This window comes from Mastigoproctus giganteus, chromosome 5 (assembly GCF_048544385.1).
Source record: "Mastigoproctus giganteus isolate SK-2022 chromosome 5, ASM4854438v1, whole genome shotgun sequence".
In the NCBI taxonomy this organism is placed as follows: Eukaryota; Metazoa; Arthropoda; class Arachnida; order Uropygi; family Thelyphonidae; genus Mastigoproctus; species Mastigoproctus giganteus.
Window position 1 is genome coordinate 120,994,741 of NC_143579.1, and position 24,789 is coordinate 121,019,529.

A 24,789-nucleotide genomic window follows, 5' to 3' on the forward strand; every position below is an offset into this window, starting at 1 on the left:
TCTTCTTGTACATAGCACTAACTTACTAATGCACCAACAAATAATCTTACTTGGTCACTGGTGGCACCGTTCCTGCCTGCCGTGGCGAGGCTGGAAACCTAGAGAAGAAAGCCACCCTCCCAGGGCTAAAAGGAGCAAAGATGGACAAAAGTAAACAGTCCATTTGTGGATCTTTTGATCCAGACCTAGATAAAAATTATGATCACGATGAACTAACTTCCCATGTTAAGAGACAAAAAAAAAAAAAAAAAAAAAACAAGGAACGGATAATACCGTATCTCTCTTTTTAATACTACAGTTCTCTACAGACCAACTATGAGTAAGCTTTCCCTATTTTTGAGACAAAAATGTCTTGAAAATGTGGCTGGCCCTCCCAAAATGGTTAGGTGATTAAGATCCGGAGATTTATTAGTTGAAATGACCGAACGTAGACATGCTGAGAAATTATTAAAAGTATCTACCTTTGGTGGAATTCCCATGAAGGTCACCCTACATGCCACCTTAAATTCATTTAAAGGGTAATATCAGAATGGGATCTGTTAAATGTATCGGAGGATGAACTTGTTCACGAACTATGACATCAAAATGTAGTACATGCCAAAATAATCGTCATCAAAAAAGATGGAGAGCCTGTCCCTACTCTAACAGTGATATTCACATTTAAAACACCAAATCTACCTACCACATAAAAGCTGGTTACTTTAGATGTCAGGTAAGACCAGTGGTGTATTCATACCGGAATGACATTCCGGTATTTTTTTTCTAAATGTCAATAGAAAACCATTAAATTTATACACCTACTGTTATGAAACAATGGCATAATCAAAGGGGAGGGAGAAATATCTATTTTACTCATTGCTACTAAATATATATACAGTAGACTCTCGATTTTCCGGGATAGATGGTAAAAAACAAATCCGGATAATCGATTTCCCGGTTAATCCAAAACAAAAGTCCCCAACGTACTTAAGGATACGTTCCAGGACTTCTTACTTCGTCGAGTTTTACGTAACTCGGGAATGACTAATAACATATTGCTACTATATTGTTATTGACAAATCTGAATTCCCCACATGTTTGGCCATTTTGATACATCCTTATTATAATGATTCCTTACAGATTTAACAGATGCACTGTTTTCAAACTTTTGAATAATTTAAAATTTTTGTTTAACTGAAAATGCAACTCTTTTGCATTTACCCGTCATTTTCGCGATTTCTAAACAAAAAAAAAAAAAAAATACTATAAAAAATATTCCGACATCCCTGACAAATAACGAAACAAAATTTGCCCTTTTGCACTGCAACGGAACACAACAATCGACCGGACGCACTAAAACAAACTAAACATTTGGTCTCTCTCTCTCTCTCTCTCCTTTTTTTTTTTTTTCTTTTTTTTTTTGAGCGGCGGATGTGAAGACAGTGGGGATTGCAAGATAATAGGTACACTAATCTCCCATTGACGACATATAATGCTGCTTGTCGCTTATTTACGACTTGAAAAATATCTGTTTATACCTATTCTAGTTATTACCTGAATTTTTTGATTTCTGTTTGATTTTTTTTTTTTTTTTTAATCTGGAGTCTTGGAAGTGTCCTGGTTAATTGAGAGTCTGCTGTATTAATAGTAATCTTTAAAATTAATAGATTTCTTTAAAAATATATTTAAAAACAAAAATATTATATTCTGTAATGAAACTTGAACATATCTTACTGAAGTACAATGCGTTAGATAAAGAGATCCAATGAATGAGATATACTGTGATGCGTGCGAATGCTGCATTTTGATTTGCCATGAGCTGAATGCTAGAACTGGTTGTTCTATGAACCGTGAGTCTGAAGTCTGATTCAATTACTGTACAGTCGACGTGGCGTTATCATATAGTCTTCTGGAGAGCGAGCATTTGTAGTATTTTTTATACAATGAGCGTTCTGGTGCTATTTTTTTTAGCAATACACCTGTGGGTAAGACCCTAACTTTTGAACCCAGTCCGGTGCTTTAAGTGCCAAAAATTTAGTCATTCGCAAACTGTGTGCAGAGGTGTAGCCACCTATGCTGTTGTAAAGAACATAAACACAAACTGTAACACTGAAATGCAAAGTTGTCCCAACTGTCACTGCAAACATTGCTTTCTCAAAGGATTGCCTCCAATGGAAACGAGAAAAGAATATTCAAAAATATAAGATAGAACAGAAAGTGTCATACCAAGAAGCAAAGAAACATTTTGCAGTACCTACTAAGTCATCTACATATGCTCCAGGTACACAACAGCTACACCCAGTAGCAACTCAGACTGACTGCTCAGTCCCTCCAAATATATTGATATCTAATTGGGCTAAATCACTCCTTTCCTTATCAAAGGAACAATCTGCCTCCAAATATGCTACTCAAGAAGCTAATACGCCCATAACAATACCTCCAGATAAGAAACCCAATGAGCAACCAACAGAACGAACCAATAGTCCTGAAACATAAATTAACATCTGTTACCATGGCCATCGATGAAAAGATATGAAGATGATGTAGTTCTTGAGATTCATGCAGAGGGAGACACTGACATGGGAAGGCCAACCTTCCCAAAGAAAGAAAAAGCAAAAGTAGACAGGTGCAAACAAAAATATCTTCCAGAAGTAACCAACACACCAGTTAAAACCAAACAATGCACACAGTGATTCAATGGAATTGTCGTGGACTTCGTACTAATTTATATGACGTATACGATCTCATAAGTGAATGCCAGCTGCAGCATGCATACAAGAAAAAACCTGATGAATGCAGTTTCTATAACAATAAAACACTTCACCATGTATAAAAAAAAGATAGAAACTGCTGTAATACAGCTCATGTAGGAGTAGCCCTCTTAGTAAACTCTTTAATTCCTTCTAGACCAGTTCCCCCTACAAACACCATTGGAGGCAATTGCCGCTCTCATCATCATTGGCATAACGACAACATTGGTCTCATTGCATCTGTCGTCAAACCACTTGCTGATTTAGATGACTTAGTAAGATAAATACCCGCTCCTTTCTGTATTCTGGGTGAGTGGAATGGCCATCACTTCCTATGGGCTCTCAACTTCTTGACTGCAGAGGAAAAATTCTTAGATAAACACAACCTAACTATTTTAAATACTTGTGATCACACATATGTGCATTTACCATTTGGTTCAAGCTCTGCTATTGATCTGTCAGTATGTTTTCCAACAATATTTCCTCATAGACTGGACAGTTACTGACTGCCCACGTGGTAGTGACCACTTTCCGATCGTCTGTAATTTCTATACAAGTTCTCCTCTGCAGAGTAACATTAGAACAATTTGGAAATTTGACAAGGCCAACTGGAATAAATATGAAGAAATAGCTCATTTAGATTCCTTCCTCATTACAACTATCAAGATTGATTCTGCAGTAAGCTATATCACACAACAAATAATGATAGCAGCTGAATCTGCTATCCTGAAATCGTCATCTAAAATCTGGCTCCATCCTGAAATCTGGTGGAATGAAGGATGTAGCATTGTTAAAGAGAAAGGAATAAATCAGTTTCAAAAAAACCCAACCACAGCCAACCTTCTACAGTTTAAGAGAGCAAGGGCTAAGGCTTTTCATGTAAGATGAATGAGTAAAAAAGAAGCGTGGGCGCATTACGCTGCCACCGTAAACAAATCCACAGATACTACTACAGTCAGGCGCCTCCGTAGCCAGGTGGGCAGGAGCAGCAGTGCGTAGCACACGCTTCTTGATTAGACCGGGGTTCGAGCCCGTGACCACCAAAAACAGAGGATGCGGAAAGGTCAGGGAATGACCACCGCATATCCCCGGAGCAATATGGCCTAAAAAAAAACCAAATAACTACTACAGTCTGAAAAAAAATCAAACGAATTAATGGCCAGTACTCACAACTTCTCCAATTCGTTTTATGAAAGGGAAAGAAATTTCTGAACCTGTGGAAATTGCTAATGCATTCGGTTGGTCTTTTGAAACACACTCAGCTGTTTCCACATATAAACCAACTTTTCAGTTGATAAAATCCAGGACAGAAAAATATAAACTAAAATTTAGTACTGCTCTCCAACATTCATACAATCTGCCATTGACCATGACTGAACTGCACAATGCACTCACACGGATGAAGAACAGTGCTCTGGGTCCTGATGGAATTTATTACACAATGATTTCCCATTTAAGTGAATTTAAGTGAAAGATCATTAAGTGCTCTCTTACGACTCTATAATAGAATTTTCTTAGAGGAATATTAGCTGGTGCCATTCTTATGTGCTGGCTTTTCTGAAACCAGGAAAGGACCACACAGATCCAGCAAACTATCAGCCTATCTCCTTAACCAGTAGCTTGGGAAAAAAAATTATAAAAAATAAACGCCCAGCTAATGTGGTTCCTGGAGACTCAAAACATCGAGCCCAAGACAGTATGGTTTTCAAAGAAGTAGATCGACGCTTGATCTCATTATCAAAGCGGAAGGAAATATTTGGAACGCTTTTCTAAGGAATGAGCACTTTGTCATGATATGCGTTGACATTGAAAAAGCCTTTGATACAACTTGGCGATATGATATTCTTCGGGACTTACATAAATCTGGTCTTCAGGGCCATCTCTCGAAACTTATTCAGAACTTCCTAGCTAACAGATCCTTGCAAGTCCGATTCCATTCTTCACTTTCAGGAACATATGTACAAGAAGAGGGAGTTTCCCAGGGCTCAGTGCTGAGCGCCACACTTTTTACCATCAGGATCAATTCTACTACCAAGTGTATACCTGACACAGTTGATATATACCTGACAATCTTGCCATCTCGTGTCATTCTCAAAATAGGCGACTTATCGAGACAACTATGTATACTTGCGTGTATACATAAGCGTAAGCATGCATACTTGCGTGTACACCAATGCTAGGAGTTTAGTAAATAAATTTGATAAATTTGAGGTATTGCTCAAAACATCAAAGGCAGATATTGTTGGGATTTCAGAGATGTGGTGTCACAGAGATAGAAGGAATGCAGAACTGGAATTTGGGGAGTACAATGTCTACAGAAAGGATAGACAGGATAGCAAGGGAGGAGGGGTTATGCTATTAGTTAAGAAATACATAAAATCCAAGGAAGTGAAGCCAGTCGACATCGCTGGACAGTGCAGTGTTGAGTCAGTTTGGTGTGACATAACCATTGTGAAATCAAAATTGACAGTAGGAGCGTACTATAGGCCTAATGACTCTGATGAGTATAATAAGAAACTGTACAGGGAAATAGAGTGGGCCAGTAAATCAGAGAGTCCACCAACCAACCACTCGCTGGCTAAAGGCAAATTTCCACACGTCTATCCTGCATCTGTCTTTCCTCAATTTGAATTTATGCCCTCTCAGGTGATTATTCTGAGCGAGAGAAAGAATCCCATCAGCATTGAGCATGCTCAAACCATTCAATGCTTTATACACCTCTATCAGATCACCTCGCTGGTGCCTAGTCTCCAGACACTGTAATTTGCAAATCTTAAGCCTTTCTTCGTAAGAGCACCCCTTTGTTCCATTCACTAATCTTGTTGCCCTTCTCTGTACTCGTTCCAGCAGCTCTACATACTTCTTGAAATGAGGCCTCCAGGCCTGTATACAGTACTCTAGGTGTGGCCTGACCATTGCCTTATGCAAGGGAATAATCACCTCCTTATCCCTGCTAGAAAAATTCCTATATATCATTGACAATACACCGTGAGCTACTCTTGCAGCCCGTCTGCACTGTTCAGAGAACTTCATATCTGCCTGCACAACCACCCCCAGGTCCCTTTCATTCTCTACCACTGTCAGTGTAGTACCACAGAGTTGATGCGTTGCTCTGGGGTTGCTGTTTCCCATATGTAGTACTTTACATTTGTCAATGTTAAACTTCATTTGCCACCTCTCAGCCCATCTGCTCAACCTTTCCAGATCCTGTTACAGCAGCATAGTGTCAGTAGTGTCCTTGACAACCCTGCCTACCTTCATATCGTCTGCAAACTTCGACATTAGGCTTGATATACCATCATCAATATCATTTATGAATACAGAAAACAATAATGGACCCAACACTGAGCCCTGAGGGACTCCACTAATAACATTAGTCCACGACGAGCAGTGTCCATTGATTACCACTCTCTGTCTTCTCCCCCTCAGCCACCCCTTTATCCACAGCAGCAATTTGCCTCCAATGTCACACTGCTCCAATTTGCGCAGCAATCTTCCATGTGCAACAGTATCAAAAGCCTTTCTAAGATCCAAGTATATAATATCAAAGTTATTCCCTGCATCCAGTTCTTTTGTGACTGCATCATAGTATCCAATCAAATTGGTCAGGCAAGACTTCCCCTTAACAAAACCATGCTGTGACTGAGCTATAACTGAAGTCTTGTCTAGATGACCCTGCAGTGCTTCTTTAACTAGTGCCTCCATTAATTTTCCTGGAACAGAAGTTAAACTCACAGGTCTATAATTGCTTGTGTAAGCCTTTGATCCTCCTTGAATTGGGGTCACATTTGCACATCTCCAGTCTGTGGGTACCTTCCCTGGGTCCAAAGAAGCTCTCATAATTATAGCTAAGGGTTTGCTTACTTCCTTTGCTGCCTCCTTTAATATAACTGGATAGATCCATCCATCCCGTGTGCCTTTCTTGTGTTTATCTTCAACAATTTCTCCTCCACTTTACTCTCAGTTATTACAAGATTCTCTAGCTTACTGCTAGAGTTGAATACACCTCTGGCTTTCCCCTCGCTAAATAACTCCTCATGTGTGAATGTCGAAGCAAAATATTCATTTAGTTTGTTAGCAACCTGAGCAGGATCATCAACAGTTAACCCATCGATATCAAGTGGACCAATCTGGTTCATCCCCTTTCTTCTAGAGTTTACATAAGTAAAGAACTCTTTGCTGTTTTTCTTTGCATCCCTTGCCAAAGAGTTCTCTTAATATGCCTTCGCCTGCCTAACCTCCTTTGTAACTTGGTTACAGATCAATTTGTATCTATCATAGGCTTCTGTGTCATGTGTTAATTTGTATATATCCCATGCATGTTTCTTCTCTGCACATATGCCTCATCAGTTCATCTGACATCCATTTAGGCCTAAACTTTGAACAATATTTCTTAGTTGGTATGTAAAGCCTAGTAGCTTCCAAGATAAGTTCTTTGAATGCTTCCCATTTTGCATTTGCTGTTGGTAACATCATCAGTTAGTCCCACTGTATAGAATTTAAATACTGTCTCAGACCATCGTAGTCGCCTTTACGAAAGCAAAAACCCTTCCCTTTACCCCTAATGGTAGTTACCTCTTTGAGTAAATCCCACTTCAGCACATTGTGATCACTGCCACCTAGTGGTTCATTTATCTGCAGATTCTTAATGCATGAAGAATCACTGCTGGTAATCAAATCAAGAGTATTCCTCCCTCTAGTTGCCTCTCGAACATGCTGATGTAGAAAACAATCATCCAATAAATCCACAAAAGCCTTGCTAGTGTGTGAGTGACCAGCCCCCAAATTCCAGTCAATATCTGGGAAATTAAAATCTCCCATTATAAGACTCTCTGATTTACTGGCCCACTCTATTTCCCTGTACAGTTTCTTATTATACTCATCAGAGTCATTAGGCCTATAGCTCACTCCTACTCTCAATTTTGATCTCCCAATGCTTATGTCACACCAAACTGACTCGACACTGCACTGTCCAGCGATGTCCACTGGCTTCACTTCCTTGGATTTTATGTATTTCTTAACTAATAGCATAACCCCTCCTCCCTTCCTATCCTGTCTATCCTTTCTGAAGACATTGTACTCCCCAAATTCCAGTTCTGCATTCCTTATATCTGTGTGACACCAAGTCTGTGATATCCCAACAATATCTGCCTTTGATGTTTTGAGCAATACCTCAAATTCATCAAATTTATTTACTAAACTTCTAGCATTGGTGTACACGCATATATACATGCACCTATTTCTATTCTTAGCTACCCCAAAACAACCCATGTGTTTACTTTTACCGCAATGACTCCCAGCAGTCTCTGAAATATCCTGAATCTTGTTTTTCAGGCTTCTGCTCATTCCAATAGAAGCAGTGCAAGAATCTCTTTAACCTCTGCCAGTGGCTACTGTTAATCTATTCGTCTTTGTCTCCCCCAAGCTAGCAGTTTTCCGACCCACCTAACACTGCCTCGATAGCATCAGCAAATATTCTTGCACCCTTTCTATTTAAGTGTATCCCATCCCTGTAGAAGCAATCTCTCCTGTTAACAAGTATAGTCCATGCTGAAAAAAATTCTACCCCTTGAGCCTTGCACAATCTTTCCAGGGCCGAATTGATCGACAGAGCTCTAATCATATACTCCCTCCTATCGTGTCTGAGCAGAATTGCAGACACTTTCAAATTCAACCCTATTTCACGGGCTTTTTTCAACATGGTATCCTATTAGCCCTGGAGAAAATAAAAGAAGCCTCATATACTCAACCCATAATATATACCGATTCATTAAGTGCTGTGAGTTGTATGCAGTGTAAATGCTCCAGCAGTCATCCTCTGGTACAGCAAATCTGGGCTCAGTTAATGGAAATTCATACACGTGGTCACCACATAATTTTTGTCGGATTCCTGGACACTCTGGAATCCCAGCAAGTAAACAGACAGATTTAGCATTAGAGAGGCACAAGATGCAAGAAAGCAAGCTTATGCAACATCAGCCAGCGCCTCTGTAGCCAGGTGGGAAAGAGCAGCAGTGCGTAGCATAAGCTTCTTGATTAGACTGGGGTTCGAGCCCATCACCAACAAATACGGAGGATGCGGAAAGGTCAGGGAATGACCACTGCATAAACCCGGAGCAATATGGCCTTAGTTGCTAATGCTCCTAAAAACCAAACAACAACAACAGCAACATCAGCCAGGAAAACAAAAAAAAAAAAAAAAAACAACTTTCCCATTTCACCCCTCCGTTTGTTCCAAATATCTGTCCAGCCCAGCCTTAAATTTATTTAGGCTATCAATTTCCACAACAAAGGATGGAAGTCTGTTCCACCAACCAACTAACCGCTGGCTAAAGGCAAATTTCCGCACATCTATCCTACATCTGTCTTTCCTCAATTTGAATTTATGCCCTCTCCGGTGATTATTCTGAGCAAGAGAAAGAATCCCATCGGCACATTGAGCATGCTCAAACCATCCAAGGCATTATACACATCTATCAGATCACCTCGCCGGTGCCTAGTCTTCAGACACTAATTTGCAAAACTTAAGCCTTTCTTCATAAGAGCACCCCTTTGTTCCATTCACTAATCTTGTTGCTCTTCTCTGTACTCGTTCCAGCAGCTCTACATCCTTCTTGAAATGAGGCCTCCAGACCTGTATACAGTACTCTAGGTGTGGCCTGACCATTGCCTTATACAAGGGAATAATCACCTCCTTATCCCTGCTAGAAAAATTCCTGTATATTATTGACAAGACACCATGAGCTACTCTTGCAGCTCGTCTGCACTGCTCAGAGAACTTCATATCTGCCTGCACAATTACCCCCAGGTCCTTTTCATTCTCCACCACTGTCAGTGTAGTACCGCAGAGTTGATACGTTGCTCTGGGGTTACTGTTTCCCATATGTAGTTCTTTACATTTGTCAATGTTAAACTTCATTTGCCACCTCTCAGCCCATCTGTTCAACCTTTCCAGATCCTGTTGCAGCAGCATAGCATCAGTGGTGTCCTTAACAACCCTGCCAACCTTTGTATCATCTGCAAACTTGGACATTAAACGTGATATCCCATCATCAATATCATTCATAAACACCGAAAACAACAACGGACCCAACACTAAACCCTGAGGAACTCCACTAATAACATTGGTCCACGTTGAGCAGTGTCCATTGATTACCACTCTCTGTCTTCTGCCACTCAACCATCCCCTTATCCATAGCAGCAATTTGCCTCCAATGCCACACTGCTCCAATTTGTGCAGCAGTCTTCCATGTGCAACAGTATCAAAAGCCTTTCTAAGATCCAAATATATAATATCAAAGTTATTCCCTGCATCCAGTTCTTTTGTGACTACATCATAGTATCCAATCAAATTGGTCAGGCAAGACCTGCCCTTAACAAAACCATGCTGCGTCTGAGCTATAACTGAATTCTTGTCTAGATGATCCTGCAGTGCTTCTTTAACCAGTGCCTCCATTAATTTACCTGGAACAGAAGTTAAACTAACAGGTCTATAATTACTTGTGTCAGCCTTTGATCCTCCTTTGTGAATTGGGGTTACATTTGCACATCTCCAGTCTATGGGTACCTCCCCTGAGTCCAAAGAAGCTCTCATAATTATGGCTAGGGGTTTGCTTACTTCCTTTGCTGCCTCCTTTAATATAACTGGATAGATCCCATCCACCCCAGGTGCCTTTTTTATATTTATCTTCAACAATCTCTCCTCCACTTTCCTCTCAGTTATTACAAAATCATCCAGCTCACTGCCAATGTTTACTTTACCTACATCATTCTCCTTCCTGAATAACTCCTCATGCGTGAATGTAGATGCAAAATACTCGTTTAGATTGTTAGCCACCTGAGCAGGATCCTCAACCGTTGAACCATCAATATCCAGTGGACCAATCTGATTCATCCCTTTCCTTCTTGAGTTTAAATAGGTAAAGAACTCTTTTCTGTTTTTCTTTGCATCCTTTGCCAAGGATTTTTCGTAGTCTGCCTTTGCCTGCCTAATCTCCTTTGTGACTTGGTTACAGACCAACTTATATCTATCATAGGCTTCCATGTCACCCATTAATTTGTATGTATCCCATGCATTTTTCTTCTCTGCCACATGTCTCATTAGTTCATCTGACAACCATTTAGGTCTAAACCTTGAACAATATTTCTTAATTGGTATGTAAAGTCTGGTAGCCTCCAAGATTAGTTCCTTGAATGCTTCCCATTTTGAGTTTGCTGTTGGTAACATCATCAGTTGGTCCCACTGTATAGAATTTAAATACTGTCTCAGACCATCATAGTCGCCTTTACGAAAACAAAAACCCTTCCCTTTACCTCTGATGGTAGTTACCTCCTTGAGTAAATCCCACTTCAACACACTGTGATCACTGCCACCTAGTGGTTCATTTATCTGCAGATTCTTAATGCATGAAGAATCACTACTGATAATCAGATCAAGAGTATTGCTCCCTCTTGTTGCCTCACGAACATGCTGATGTAGAAAACAATCATCCAATAAATCCACAAAAGCCTTGCTAGTGTACGAGTGACCAACCCACAAATTCCAGTCAATATCTGGGAAATTAAAATCCCCCATTATAAGACTCTTTGATTTACTGGCCCACTCTATTTCCCTGTACAATATCTTATTATACTCATCAGAGTCATTAGGCCTATAGCACACTCCTACTCTCAATTTTGATTTCCCTATGCTTATGTCACACCAAACTGACTCGACACTGCCCTGTCCATCGATGTCGACTGGCTTCACTTCCTTGGACTTTATGTGTTTCTTAACTAATAGCATAACCCCTCCTCCCCTCCTGTCCTGTCTATCCTTTCTATACACATTGTATTCCCCAAATTCCAGTTCCGCATTCCTTATATCTGTGTGACACCACGTCTCTGATATCCCAACAATATCTGCCTTTGATGTTTTGAGCAATACCTCAAATTCATCAAATTTATTTACCAAACTCCTAGCATTGGTGTACACGCAGGTATACATGCACCTGTTTCTATTCTTGGCTACCCTAACACAACCCATGTGTTTACTTGTACCGCAATGGCTCCCAGCAGTCTCTGAAATATCATGCATCTTGTTTTTCAGGCTTCTTCTCATTCTAATAGAAGCAGTGCAAGAATCTCTTTCACCTCTGCCAGTGGCTACTGTCAATCTATTGGTCTTTGTCTCCCCCCCAAGCTAGCAGTTTTCTGACCCACCTAACACTGCTTCGATAGCATCAGCAAATATTCTTGCACCCTTTCTATTTAAGTGTATCCTATCCCTGTAGAAGCAATCTCTCCTGTTAACAAGTACAGTCCAGGCTGAAAAAAATTCTACCCCTTGAGCCTTGCACAATCCCTCCAGGGCCGAATTGCTCTGGGGTTACTGTTTCCCATATGTAGTACTTTACATTTGTCAATGTTAAACTTCATTTGCCACCTCTCAGCCCATCTGCTCAACTTTTCTGCATCCTGTTTCAGCAGCGTCCTGTCATTAGTGTCCTTAAAAACCCTGCCAACCTTTGTATCGTCTGCAAACTTGGACATTAAGCTTGATATACCATCATCAATATTATTTATAAATACAGGAAACAACAATGGACCTAACACTGAATCATGAAGGACTCCACTAATAACATTAGTCCACGATGAGCAGTGACCATTGATTACCACTCTGTCTTCTCCCACTCAACCATCCCTTTATCCATAACAGCAGTTTGCCTCCATTGCCACACTGCTCCAATTTGTTCAGCAGTCTTCCATGTGCAACAGTATCAAAAGCCTTTCTAAGATCCAAATATATGATATCAAAGTTATTCCCTGCATCCAGTTCCTTTGTGACCACATCATAGTATCCAATGAAATTGGTCAGGCAAGACTTTCCCTTAACAAAACCATGATGTGTCCAAGCTATACTGAAGTCTTTTCTAGATGATTCTGCAGTGCTTCTTTTACCAGTGCCTCCATTAATTTTCCTGGAATAGAAGTTAAACTAACAGGTCTTTGGCAGCTAAACTAACATTTAGCTGCCAAAAATGCTTCTAATCTGATCTCACCCAATTTCAGGACCGTTATGTTGTCTATAAATGCATTATACAGCAGATCCCTAAAGAACAGTGGAAATGTATATGGGAAAATGAAACAAATAATAAACTTTTTGAAATAAAGAGAGAACCCAAACAATTGCAGTGCAGTCTGAAAGGAAATAGAAAAGAAGAAACTTTATTAGTGCGACTGTTCATTGGTCACACATACCTCACTCACAGTTATCTATTAAGAAAGGAAGATGCCCCACAATGCAGTAACTGTTCATGCCCATTCACTGTAAAGCATATTGTCATAGAATGCCCATTATATATAAGAGAACGAAAAACTGCTTTCTGCTTACTTTTCAAAAATTGCAATCAATTAACACAACAGAACATTTTAGGAGATCATCAGAATATGGAATGATGTTTTTGTTTTGCTAAAATCGGTTTATAAATATCACCTTGTCTGAACTATTATCAGAATCAAAACCAACAAGAAAGATATACTAGTCAGAAATCAGTGCATTATAGCCACAGTTGCTGATGCACCAACACATCCAACAACAACCTCCTTTTCCCTACTGGCAAAGTTCTTGTATATCATTGACAATATCCCATGACCTACTCTGGCAGCCTGTCTGCATTGCTCAGAAAACTTCATATCTGACTGCACAGTTACTCCCAGGTCTTTTTCATTTTCTACCATCCTAAGTGTAGTACCACACAGTTGATAAATTTTTTGGGGTTATTTCTACCCATATGCAGTACTTTGCATTTGTCAATGTTTAACTTCAGTTGCCACTTCTCAGCCCATCTGCCGAAATTTTCTGGATCCTGTTGCATTAACAACCTGCCAACCTTTGTATCATATGGAAATTTCGACCCTATGCCTGATATACCTTCATCAATATCATTGATAAATATACAAAACAGCAGTGGACCCAACACCGAACCCTGTGGGACTCCAATAATAACATTAGTCCACGAAGAGTAGCATCCATTGATTACCACTCTCTGTCTTTTCCCACTCAACCACCATTTTATCCATAGTAGAAAGTTACCCTTAATACCATACTTAATACTTTGCATTTGTCAATGTTAAACTTCAGTTGCCACTTCTCAGCCCATCTGCCGAAATTTTCTGGATCCTGTTGCATTAACAACCTGCCAACCTTTGTATCATATGGAAATTTCGACCCTAAGCCTGATATACCTTCATCAATATCATTGATAAATATACAAAACAGCAGTGGACCCAACACCGAACCCTGTGGGACTCCAATAATAACATTAGTCCACGAAGAGTAGCATCCATTGATTACCACTCTCTGTCTTCTCCCACTCAACCACCATTTTATCCATAGTAGAAAGTTACCCTTAATACCATACTGCTCCAATTTGTACAGTTGTATGTGAAAGGAAATTGTTGTATGTGAAATGTAGTGTAGTGTTCTGTTGTTGTATGGCAACCAGCACCTGTCTCTTTTACCAACTAACACCTGGTAGCCACGTCGCACCTTCCATCCCTGCCACGAGGAAGCGGCAAGGATCTACTTACATCTTGCTACACTTACAGAAGACAAGTCCCTGTAAGTGCAATTGAAGAAGAAATATAAAGGGTATACAAGTTAGGTGAAGTATGGGTAATGGATGAGATTGGATAGAATAGAAAAGAGAAGGATCACAGAGGGACCCATCATGAAATAGAAGTTAGTAGAATTAAAAAGGAAAAGTAGTAGAATAGAGTGGAAGATGTCTTATGTCACTTCTTCAAATTCTGAAGAAATGAAGTTATTTACAGAGTATAAGTACATCATATATAACAGCAAGAGTCAAAGAGAGTGGAATTAGTCAACCTATCACTTCCACAAACTCTGAAGAAATGAGGTAATGTATAGCATATATTATTACATCAAATGATATCAAAGTCATCATCCAAACAAATCTTCAAATCCTGAAGAGATGCTATTATTTACAACATGAAAAGTTGCAACTATTTACATCATATGGAAACAGTATATATATAACATCAGTAATTGTTTTCCAGATACATCTTCAGGCTTTGAAGAAAAGCAGTAATTTACAACATAATTTACAGCATATTTATAGCAAATATAGCATTTACCCTTACTAAGTACCTTCAAACAAGCCATTGAAATGACACCATAAGACTACAAAATAGACAAGTTAAATCGACATTCAGTTGCATCAATAAACTTCAGATGTAAGTAATTAACATATAGTAGTTAGCTCAAGTTTTTTTACTTTTTTAGTTAGCTCAAGTTTTTTTACTTTTGTAGTTAGCTCAAGTATAAGGGTAATCAAGGATTTTAGCTAACAAACATTATATCAATTCAGTTAATGCCACACACAAGACCTATGCTTGTGGTCAAACATGTGGCCCAGCTAGAGAGCTTCATAATCAATTTTATAATATTGAGACAAAAAAAAAAAAAAAAACATTTGCCAAAACAACTAAAGGAAAATTCATTATAATACATAGCAAATATAAATGAAAGGTTCAAATTCCCATAACTTCCAGTAGGTGAAAGTTCATAGGAAACTGAGTTAGAATTATTATAAAGACTCTTAATTAATATAAATACATAATATACATATATCAAGTAACAAGATATCACAAGATCTAGGATGATAAATTCAGTAACTAATAAAATTCATCAAAATTGGCTTCAATATATTCAGAGCAAATATAGTAGGTAGCACCAATGACTTCCAGTAGTCATGAAAGTTCATGCACACCATGAAATTCACTAGATCAATATAGCCACATAAGTAAGTGAAGTCTTCCAAAATGATTCAAGAAAAATTAATAAAATTAATCCACATGTAATTCCAAGGTTGAAATTCTTTTAAACAATTCACCTTATGCATATCAAAAAGCTTGTTGCAAATGCTCTCTTTTGAAAGAGCGATTGGCAAATGTATTAAATTTTACAAAGGCAGTTTGAGAAACAACCAACACCATTTTATTGACGTCAGAAAAGCCATCAACATGATCCTCTAAGTCCATCCTCAGGTCACTGTAACATGAACAGTTATACAAGATGTGATCTACAGTTTTTTCTTCACAACAATGACATAATGGCAAAGTTGCCAGGCCAAATTTGTGCAGTTTGCTGTTTATACTACCATGACCGGAATTAAAAGTGTGATATGAAGGCTCGGGGAAAATCAAAGGGAATGTTTCTTGACAAACTCCTTAACAACTGGAAAAAAGCCTTTAGTGATTATACCAACATCAGTTGCAGTTCAGTCCAGTTGCCATTTGTTGACAAAGAGCATATGTGAAGCCTTTTCTTTTTCTGGGAAAGAATATTGATGTCACCAATTGTTGCAGGAATTTGTCTACTGTGATGATAAACTAGATATCTGAATTGCACCTGGTACTGTATTGGAAGTTTAGCATAGGAGCACTTAAAGAGCTGCAGTAGAAGTGGTTTTGTAAGCTCTGGACATCAGGAGCATGGCTGCTCTCCAAGCTTGTTGCAATTGCTTGATTATTAACACTTTATCAGATTTATAGCCCCAGGCACCTGCCCCATAGGTTAAAATTTCCAAAAATATATAGTTATAATATAACCTTAAGGTTCTACTCTTCAAACCCCATTCTTGACGCGTGATTTGTCATAATTTGGACAAAAGAACTTTATATTTATCCTTGACATATTTTACTTGCGGCAGAAAACTCCTTTGATCATTCAATTATATGCCTAAATATTTCACTGTAGCACTATAATAATCACCTGCTCATTATATTTTATGACTGGAGGACATATGGGATCCAATTTTCCCTTTAGAAGCATTTGATGTATCTTTGTAGTGGAGACCTGAAGCTTGTGTATCTTTATCCAGTTCATTCGGCTAGTACTAGATTTGCAGTATCCTCTAAAGTTTTCCTCGAATTACCTTTAATCAGAAGTACAAGGTCATCTGTGTAAGCAATCGTGGAAACTCTTGAATCATGAAACCTTGAAAACTTTCCCAGCCATAGCTCCTCATGGTAAAAATGCATTGATTGGGGTAACATGGACTACTAAACGTGAAACTACATGACTTAGCTTTGGCAAAGGCGAAGGCTGTGATGCCAACACTGATTGGCAGAAACAAGCCACATTCCACTTTTCCTCTTCTCTGGGCTGATTTCGGAGCTGAAATGAAAAACGGCAAAATGCAATTTATTTTAAACAGTTTTTAAGAATTTTTAGTTGTTTAAGAAGCAAGATTTTGCTTCTTAAACAACTAAAAAAAATTTAAATGTTTGGTGGGAGCTGCCGCCCCCTAACTCCCACTTTTGTGACCAAACATTACTAGACGATTCCACATGCATTAATAATGAGAATTACTCTTGCACATGTACAAAAATGCTTTTAATACCACATAAAACCACAATTCTTCTCACCTGTACATTGCTAGACAGTTTCATGTGCATTAACAATGAGAATTTGGTAATCATCCAGTTTAGGGTAACCCTTACAAAATGGCTGCAAGAAGAAGAGGAGGAAAGCAGTGATCGACGGGTTGTGACCCTGCCCACTCACTGCATTCCCCTCTTCTCCTTGACTGCACGTGGCAGATATCATGTGACAAAACAATATGTCAGAACTGAAATGAAGAAAAAGAAACACCAAAATGGCAATTTTTTTAAAAACAATAAGTCATACCACGTGCAACCAGTGATTCTTCTTGCCCATACATTACTAGACGATTGCATGTGCAATATCAACAAAATTGTTCTTTGTAAATGCACAAAATGTCTAAAGAAATTTTTTTTTTTTTAAATCCTAAAACTCCTGCTTTTGTTACCACACTTTACTAGATGATTGCATGTGTGTTAACAATGAAATTGCTCTTTGTTAATGCACAAAATGTCTACAAAAATGCTAATTTTTAAAAAATGTTTGGCGGGGGCTACCGCCCCCTAACTCCCACTTTTGTTACCAAACATTACTAGACAATTCCACATGCATTAATAATGAGAATTACTCTTGCACATCTACAAAAATGCTTTTTTTTTATTTTTCTTGGGGCTACCATTCCAACAGCCCCGCTACTTATCAACACAACTATATTAAGATAATCTTACACTAACAATTAATACAGTAACCGTAAAAACAATCAAATTGTCAAAAAACTACTGGAATACAAAGAAAACTCAAGTCATCAGTCCTGGTATGCCTCATACACCATTCGATCAATTACATCTGTCCCTTTACAAACCAAACAAAAATTTCGCAGTCACGTTTTTATTCCTTGTTCAAGTACTTAATTAGTACTTGAACAAGGAATAAAAACGTGACTGTTAAATTTTTAACACCATTCAGTTACAGTCTTACATCCATCCTTTTTCAAACCATCAACACGGAATAACAATAATACAAATACCCAGGGCTGTGCAAAGATACTTGGGGGCCTCATTTATTTATGTTGAAACTTTGATGGCATCCTTGATTGGGGCCCACTAGATCGGGGGAGGGCTGTTGCGGTGCATCCAGTGCACCCCCATTTTCACAGCCTTGATAATACCCAAGTCAACGGATGCACTGCCTTAAATTTAATATTCTTCTTAATTAAGAGCATAACCCCTTCACCTCTCCTGTCCTTCCTGTGTATATTGTACTCCCACATTCAAATTCAGCATTACTTATGTCTGAGTTATACCACGTCTCTGCTATTCTTACAATGTCTGCATTCTATGACTTAATTAGTACAGGAACTCCCCAACTTACGTAATACTTGACTAGATAGTATGAATCAGAGTTGTAATACTCAATATGTTCTACGTTGATAATAATATTAGTAAATTAATAAGAGAAGTTTACCTCAATATAGTACGTAGAACACTTCCGTATGATACCCTCCAGAAATTAAAACGGAAAAAACGAAAAAATCGACAACTTACCGGTACATTAAAGTAAAATATAAATAATTAAATAATCAATTTAACACAATTCAAAATCAATTTAAAACAATTAAAATTCAAATTAACGCAATTAAAAGAATCTAACGAAAATAACGAAAATATTCAATTTTCGAATAACGAAAATCGTTTTGAATATTTTCGTTAGATTCTTTTAATTTCGTTAATTTGAATTTTAATTGTTTTAAATTGATTTTGAATTGTGTTAAATTGATTATTTAATTATTTATATTTTACTTTAATGTACCGGTAAGTTCTCGATTTTTTCGTTTTTTCCGTTTTAATTTCTGGAGGGTATCATACGGAAGTGTTCTACGTACTATATTGAGGTAAACTTCTCTTATTAATTTACTAGTAATACTTGACTTACGGAAATTCAACCTTATGTAAATTTTTGCCGGCCGGTGCAAATTTAAAAAAATTGTGGAAACATATTTTGCATCCTGTAGGAAAAAATGGAGGTATCGTGAAAATATAATCTGAACCCAATAACACTTTTTTTTTTCATTCCAAGTCCTTGGAAGTTGAAAATTTCACTATATAACTAACCTATTTATCTCTCTAAAAGGTCATGTTTATAATGGAAATTTCACTACCCTTTCATCGTTATCATATGTTCTTGATATTAGACTCAATTTTGAATGCCGTTGTGATATTTTTCTAAAGCACATTTCTGGAGATCATGACCAAAAAACAATAAAAACAATTTGCGCTTTCCGGTTTATTGGGCTTTTCTGTTAGTGGTCTGTTATAAACGGGTTGTAAACTCGATCTTATTGCATTTGCGATAATACCGATAACTGGAATTCTGTGGGTTTTTACATTACGGCATTATGGTGAAATGTATTCCCCTTCGCTGAAATATTTAATCCTATAAAAACAGATTTTCATAAACTCCTCTTCATTCCTATTTACATATTACAATGATGAAGGGGAAAGGGACCAACGAAATGTGCAAGTGTTGGCAGTGACAGGAAACAAAACAAAATTGATTTTGAAATGAAGATGAAAATGATTATGAAGTACAAAGCAGGACAAAGTTATTATTATTATTATTATTATTAGCCACATGGTGCAAGGAAGCCTGAGGCTTATGTTGCACAGCAAAAAAAATTTCCAAGTTACCCTGAGAGAGAGAGAGAGAGTCAGAAGTAGAAGGGAATCACCAAGAAAGAGAAGAATGATGAATGATGATATCCAGCTCAGGACCCTGAGTGGGCCGACCGGGCTAGCCGAGTGGGTAAAGTGCCTACCTGCCAACCCATAGGTCGCGGGTTCGATTCCCGCCTCGGGCTTGGATCAAAGTACTGCAAAAACCTTGGGAGGTGCATTATGGCCACAGAAGCCTATGCACCAACAACTACCAAAAAAAAAAAAAAACCCTGGGTGTGCCAAGCCGTACTCACCAGATGTGAGCCCATAAGTTTGTCATCTGTTGTAAGGGAATTAGGTCTCGCTGCTTCAACAGTGAATACTATTTTGAAGGACAGTGTGCGTATAAAAGAACATGTCAAAGGATCAACACACTTAAGATCAACAATGATCACAAAACACTCTTCAGGTGCTATATCAAAGACAGAGCAGCTATTAATAATCTGGATGGAAAATCAGATTCAGAAGCAAGTGCCCCCGAGTCCAATGGCCATTCAAGCAAAAGCAAGAAGTATTTATAAAGATATTAAGTATAAGTACGGCAAACCCCAAGCCAAGTTTGTGGCAAGCAACAGGTGGTTTAATAGGTTCAAGCATCACTTTTGTTTCCAAAACATTAAAGTATGTGGTGAAGTTGCCAGTGCCGATTCTGCAGGTATAGAGAAATTTTGTGATGTGTTGGAAAAAATTATTGATGAAGGCGGCTATTCGATGCAGCAAATTTTTTAACGTTGATGAGATTGCTCTGTATTGGAAAAAAATGCCGGATCAAACATACATTGCCAAAGAGAAAAAGACAATGACATGTTTCAAGGCTTCAAAAGATAGGGCCACGCTCTTGCTTGGGGCTAATGCAGAGGGAGATTACAGATTAATACCACTGCTTGTGTACCATTCTGGAAATCCTCGGGCATCAATAAAGCCACCCTACTCGTATATTTCCGATCAAACCAGAGAGCATGGATAACAATATCTCTCTTTGAGGATTGGTTTAAATGCTACTTCATTCTCGAGGTTGAAAAATATTGTAAATACAACGATGTTCCTCTCAAGATTTTGCTTCTATTAGATAATGCTCCTAGACATCCTACGCATCTAGATGATTTCAATTCGAACGTGAGAGTTATATTTCTACTGCCAAACGATTTCACTCTTCCAACCCATGGATCATGGTGTTATTTTGAATTTAAAAGCATACTGTTTAAGCACAACATTTGCTCAAGCATTATCTCCAGTAGATGGTGAGAAAAATTTTAAGTTAAGAGACTTTTGGAAATCTTACAATATAATGACGAATCATATGAAGAGATTAAAGATGAGATTGTAAAGGTTGAAGAGCTACTTCAGTTGGAGGTTGATGCCAAAGAGGAGTTAATAGAGGAAGAAGAGAAGGAATTATCTAATGAAGAACTTATCGACTTGCAGGCAGCGATAGTGAAAGAAGAAAACGCTGACGAAACTCATGATGAACCAAATGAGGAGTCGTGACGCTTCATCACCAGAGAGATGGCAATGGCAAGGTTTGGGAAGATGAATCCTGACAGCAAAAGATTCTTGAAAGTTAACAGAGGGGTGAATGATATGCTTGTTTGCTACAAAGAAATCTACGATGAAAAGAAAAAAGCCACCATCCAGTCATCCATTAATATGTTCTTTCATAAGGTTGAGTGGCCGACCCCTTCTAAATCTCTGTAGCCCTCAACTCTGCATCGGTGTACTTATCAGCTGAAGACATCGATTCTGGCAACGATGCTTGAGAGATAAAACTTACTGACGTTATGCCTGTCTCCTCTCTTTTTTTTGTAATTTTATAAATTCTGAAATTTTTTTAAATTGCACACTTTTGTAATTTTTCCTGCGCATGAGATGAAAAAATACAATAAATAATTTTATTCACATGTTTGTCAAACATTTCTTTTTTGATTCAATCAATTCAGCGAGCACTGCACAAGTATGGGGAAAATTCTGACTTACGTAGAGTTCCGCGGAATGCAACCCTTACGTTAATCAGGGAGTGGCTGTACTTCAAATTTATTTGCAATGCTCTGAGCATTAGTGTAGATGCTTGTATTTACTGTTAGTTACCCTAACAGAGCCCATGTATTAATTTGTTCCATGATGACCCACAGCAAAGCCAAAGGTATGCAATATTATAATTATTTTTTTTTCAGTTCCTTTGTTACTGCATCATAGTATCTGATCTGATTGGTCAGACAAAGTTGTCTTTTAACAAATTCATGCTGTGACTGCAGTACAATTGCATTCCTGTCTAGAAAGCCCTGCAATACTTCTTTAACAAGTGTCTCCATTATTTTTCCTGGAACAGAAGTTAAGCTAAAGGTCTGTAATTAGTCACATCAAAATTTCTGAATATCATTGAACCCATGAGAATCATGTCTTCACTGCAGAGAGAGCTTCATGTCAGATTGTACAATTACACCTCCGTCTCTTTTGTTTTCCATCATCTTGAGTGTGATTTCATGGTATGGAATTCTGGGATTACTGCTGCCCATATGCACTACCTTTGCATTTATTAATGCAGAATGCTAAACTTTAGATGCCACTTCTCAACCCATCTGTCTAATTTTTTAAGTCTTGCTACAATAATATGTCTTGATTACTATCGTTAAACACCCTGCCAAATTTTGTATCATCTGTTGAAAATAAGAACTTAAAAATCACTTAGAAAATAAGCTTGATGTGTTTTCATCAGCATGATTAATAAATACTGCAAGCAGTAAGGGGCCCAACACTGAACACTGAGGTATTCGGTGCAGTACTGATTTCAGTAACATCATTCCAAGAACCGTAGTGCCTATTAATAACCATCTCCTGTCAACTGCTCAACCTTCCTTTTATCCATATGAGTAACTTAACCCTAATGCCACACTGCACCAATTTGTACAGCATTCTTTCATGTGGAATGGTGCCAAAAGTGTTGCTGAAATATACTTGTATGATGTCACTATTTTTTCTTCATGCATCATATTTAATCATTTTTATTGCATCATATTTAATCATAGTTAATCAAAATTGGTCACACAATATCTGCCCCCCCCCCCCAAAAAATTTATGCTGTGATTTTTGTAAAACTACATTGATATAAAGATAATCCTGTAGTTAACACTCCTTATTTTCCCTGAATTGGAAGTCAAATTGGCAGGTCTATAATTCCTCACTTTGCCCTTTGATCCTCTTTCTGTAGATGATGACGTACAAATATCTGGATATTTGTATATCTACAATCCATAGGTGTCTTCACCAAATCCAAGGACATTCTTATAATTATGTCCAAGGGTTTTCCTACCTTTCTGCTGCTTCTTAGCATTAGTAGAGGTGTATGATGAAAGAAAGCAAGCTTATACAGCATCAGCAAAAAAAAAAAAAATTCCCATTTCACCCATCCATTCACACCAACAGTTTGTCCAGTTATTCCCTTGAATTTATTTAAGCTGTCAACTTTCACAACAACAGATGAAAGTTTGTTCCAGCAATCAACTACCTGCTGGCTACATGGTAGAACATGTGTTCTACAAGTCTTTCCTCTATTTGAATTTATGCCTCTCCCTCAGGTGCATAATCTGAGCAAGAGGAAGAATCCCATCAGCATTGACCTTGCTCAAACCATTCAAGGCCTTATGCACCTCAATCAGATCACTTCACAGGTGTATAGTCTCCAGACACTGCAATTTGCAGAACTTAAGTCTCTCTCTCTCTTGAAAAGAGCAAGCCTTTGTTCCCCTCGCCAATCTTGTTTCCCTTCTCTGTATTTGTTCCAGCAACTTTACATCCTTCCTAAAATGAGGCCTTCAGACCTGTATGCAGTACGCAAGGTGTGACCTGACCATTGCCTTATATAAAGGGATAATCATCTCCATATCCCTGCTAGCAAAATTCCTGTATATCATCGACAAGACCCTGTGAGCTGCTCTGGTAGCCTGTTTGCACTACTCATAAAACTTCATGTCTGATTGCACAATTGCATCCAGGTCTTTTTCATTCTCCACTACCTTGAGTGTAGTACTGCACAGTACTGCTATCCATGTACTTTGCATTTGTAAATGTTAAACTTCAGTTGCTACCTCTCAGCCCATCTGCCCAACTTTTTTAGATCCCGTTGCAGTAGCGTACTGTCATTAACAACCCTGCCAGCCTTTGTATTGTATAAAGACTTGGACATTAAGCTTGATGTACTTTCATCAGTCATTGATAAATATAGAAAACAACAAATGGGCCCAACACTGAAACCTTGGGGACGTCACTAATAACATTAGTCCATTAAGAGCAGTGTCCATTGATTACCACTCTCTGTCTTCTCCCACTCAACCATCCCTTTATCCATAGCAGCAATTTGCCTCCAATGCCACACTACTCCAATTTGTGCAGCAGTCTTCCATGTGCAACAGTATCAAAAGCTTTTCTAAGATCCAAATATATGATATCAAAGTTATTCCCTGCATCCAGTTCATTTGTGACCACATCATAGTATTCCAATCAGATTGATCAGAGAAGACTTCCCCTTAACAAACCCATGCTGTGTCTGAATTATAACTGCAGTCTTGTCTAGATGATCCTGCAATGCTTTTTTAACCAGTGACTCCATTATTATCCCTGGAACAGAAGTTGAATGAATAGGTCTGTAATTACTCATATCACTCTTTGATCCACTTTTGTGAATTGTGGATACATTTGCACATCACCTTGGGGACTTGTCTGACCGTAAGGATGTTCTCATAATTATGGCTAAGGGTTTGCTTACTTCCTTTGCTGCCTCCTTTAATATAACTGGATAGATCCCATCCTCCCCAGTGCCTTTCTTATGTTTAACTTCAACAATTTCTCTTCCAGTTTTTTTCTTCTTTTAATATAATTGTATAGAGTAGCAGATAGTTCTAGCTGCATTATTTACTTTCAGCTTTAACAATTTCTGTTTCACTTTCTTCTTAGTTATCACAAA

The 24,789-nt window shown here is 38.3% G+C and overlaps 1 protein-coding gene across 4 annotated transcripts in view; it reads left to right on the forward strand.

The window, feature by feature from the left end:
- The window catches only part of LOC150085669 (putative sodium/potassium/calcium exchanger CG1090), a 273,451-nt gene that overhangs the window by 34,383 nt on the left and 214,279 nt on the right, over positions 1-24,789 (forward strand). The gene's annotated exons all lie outside the window — the stretch shown is intronic.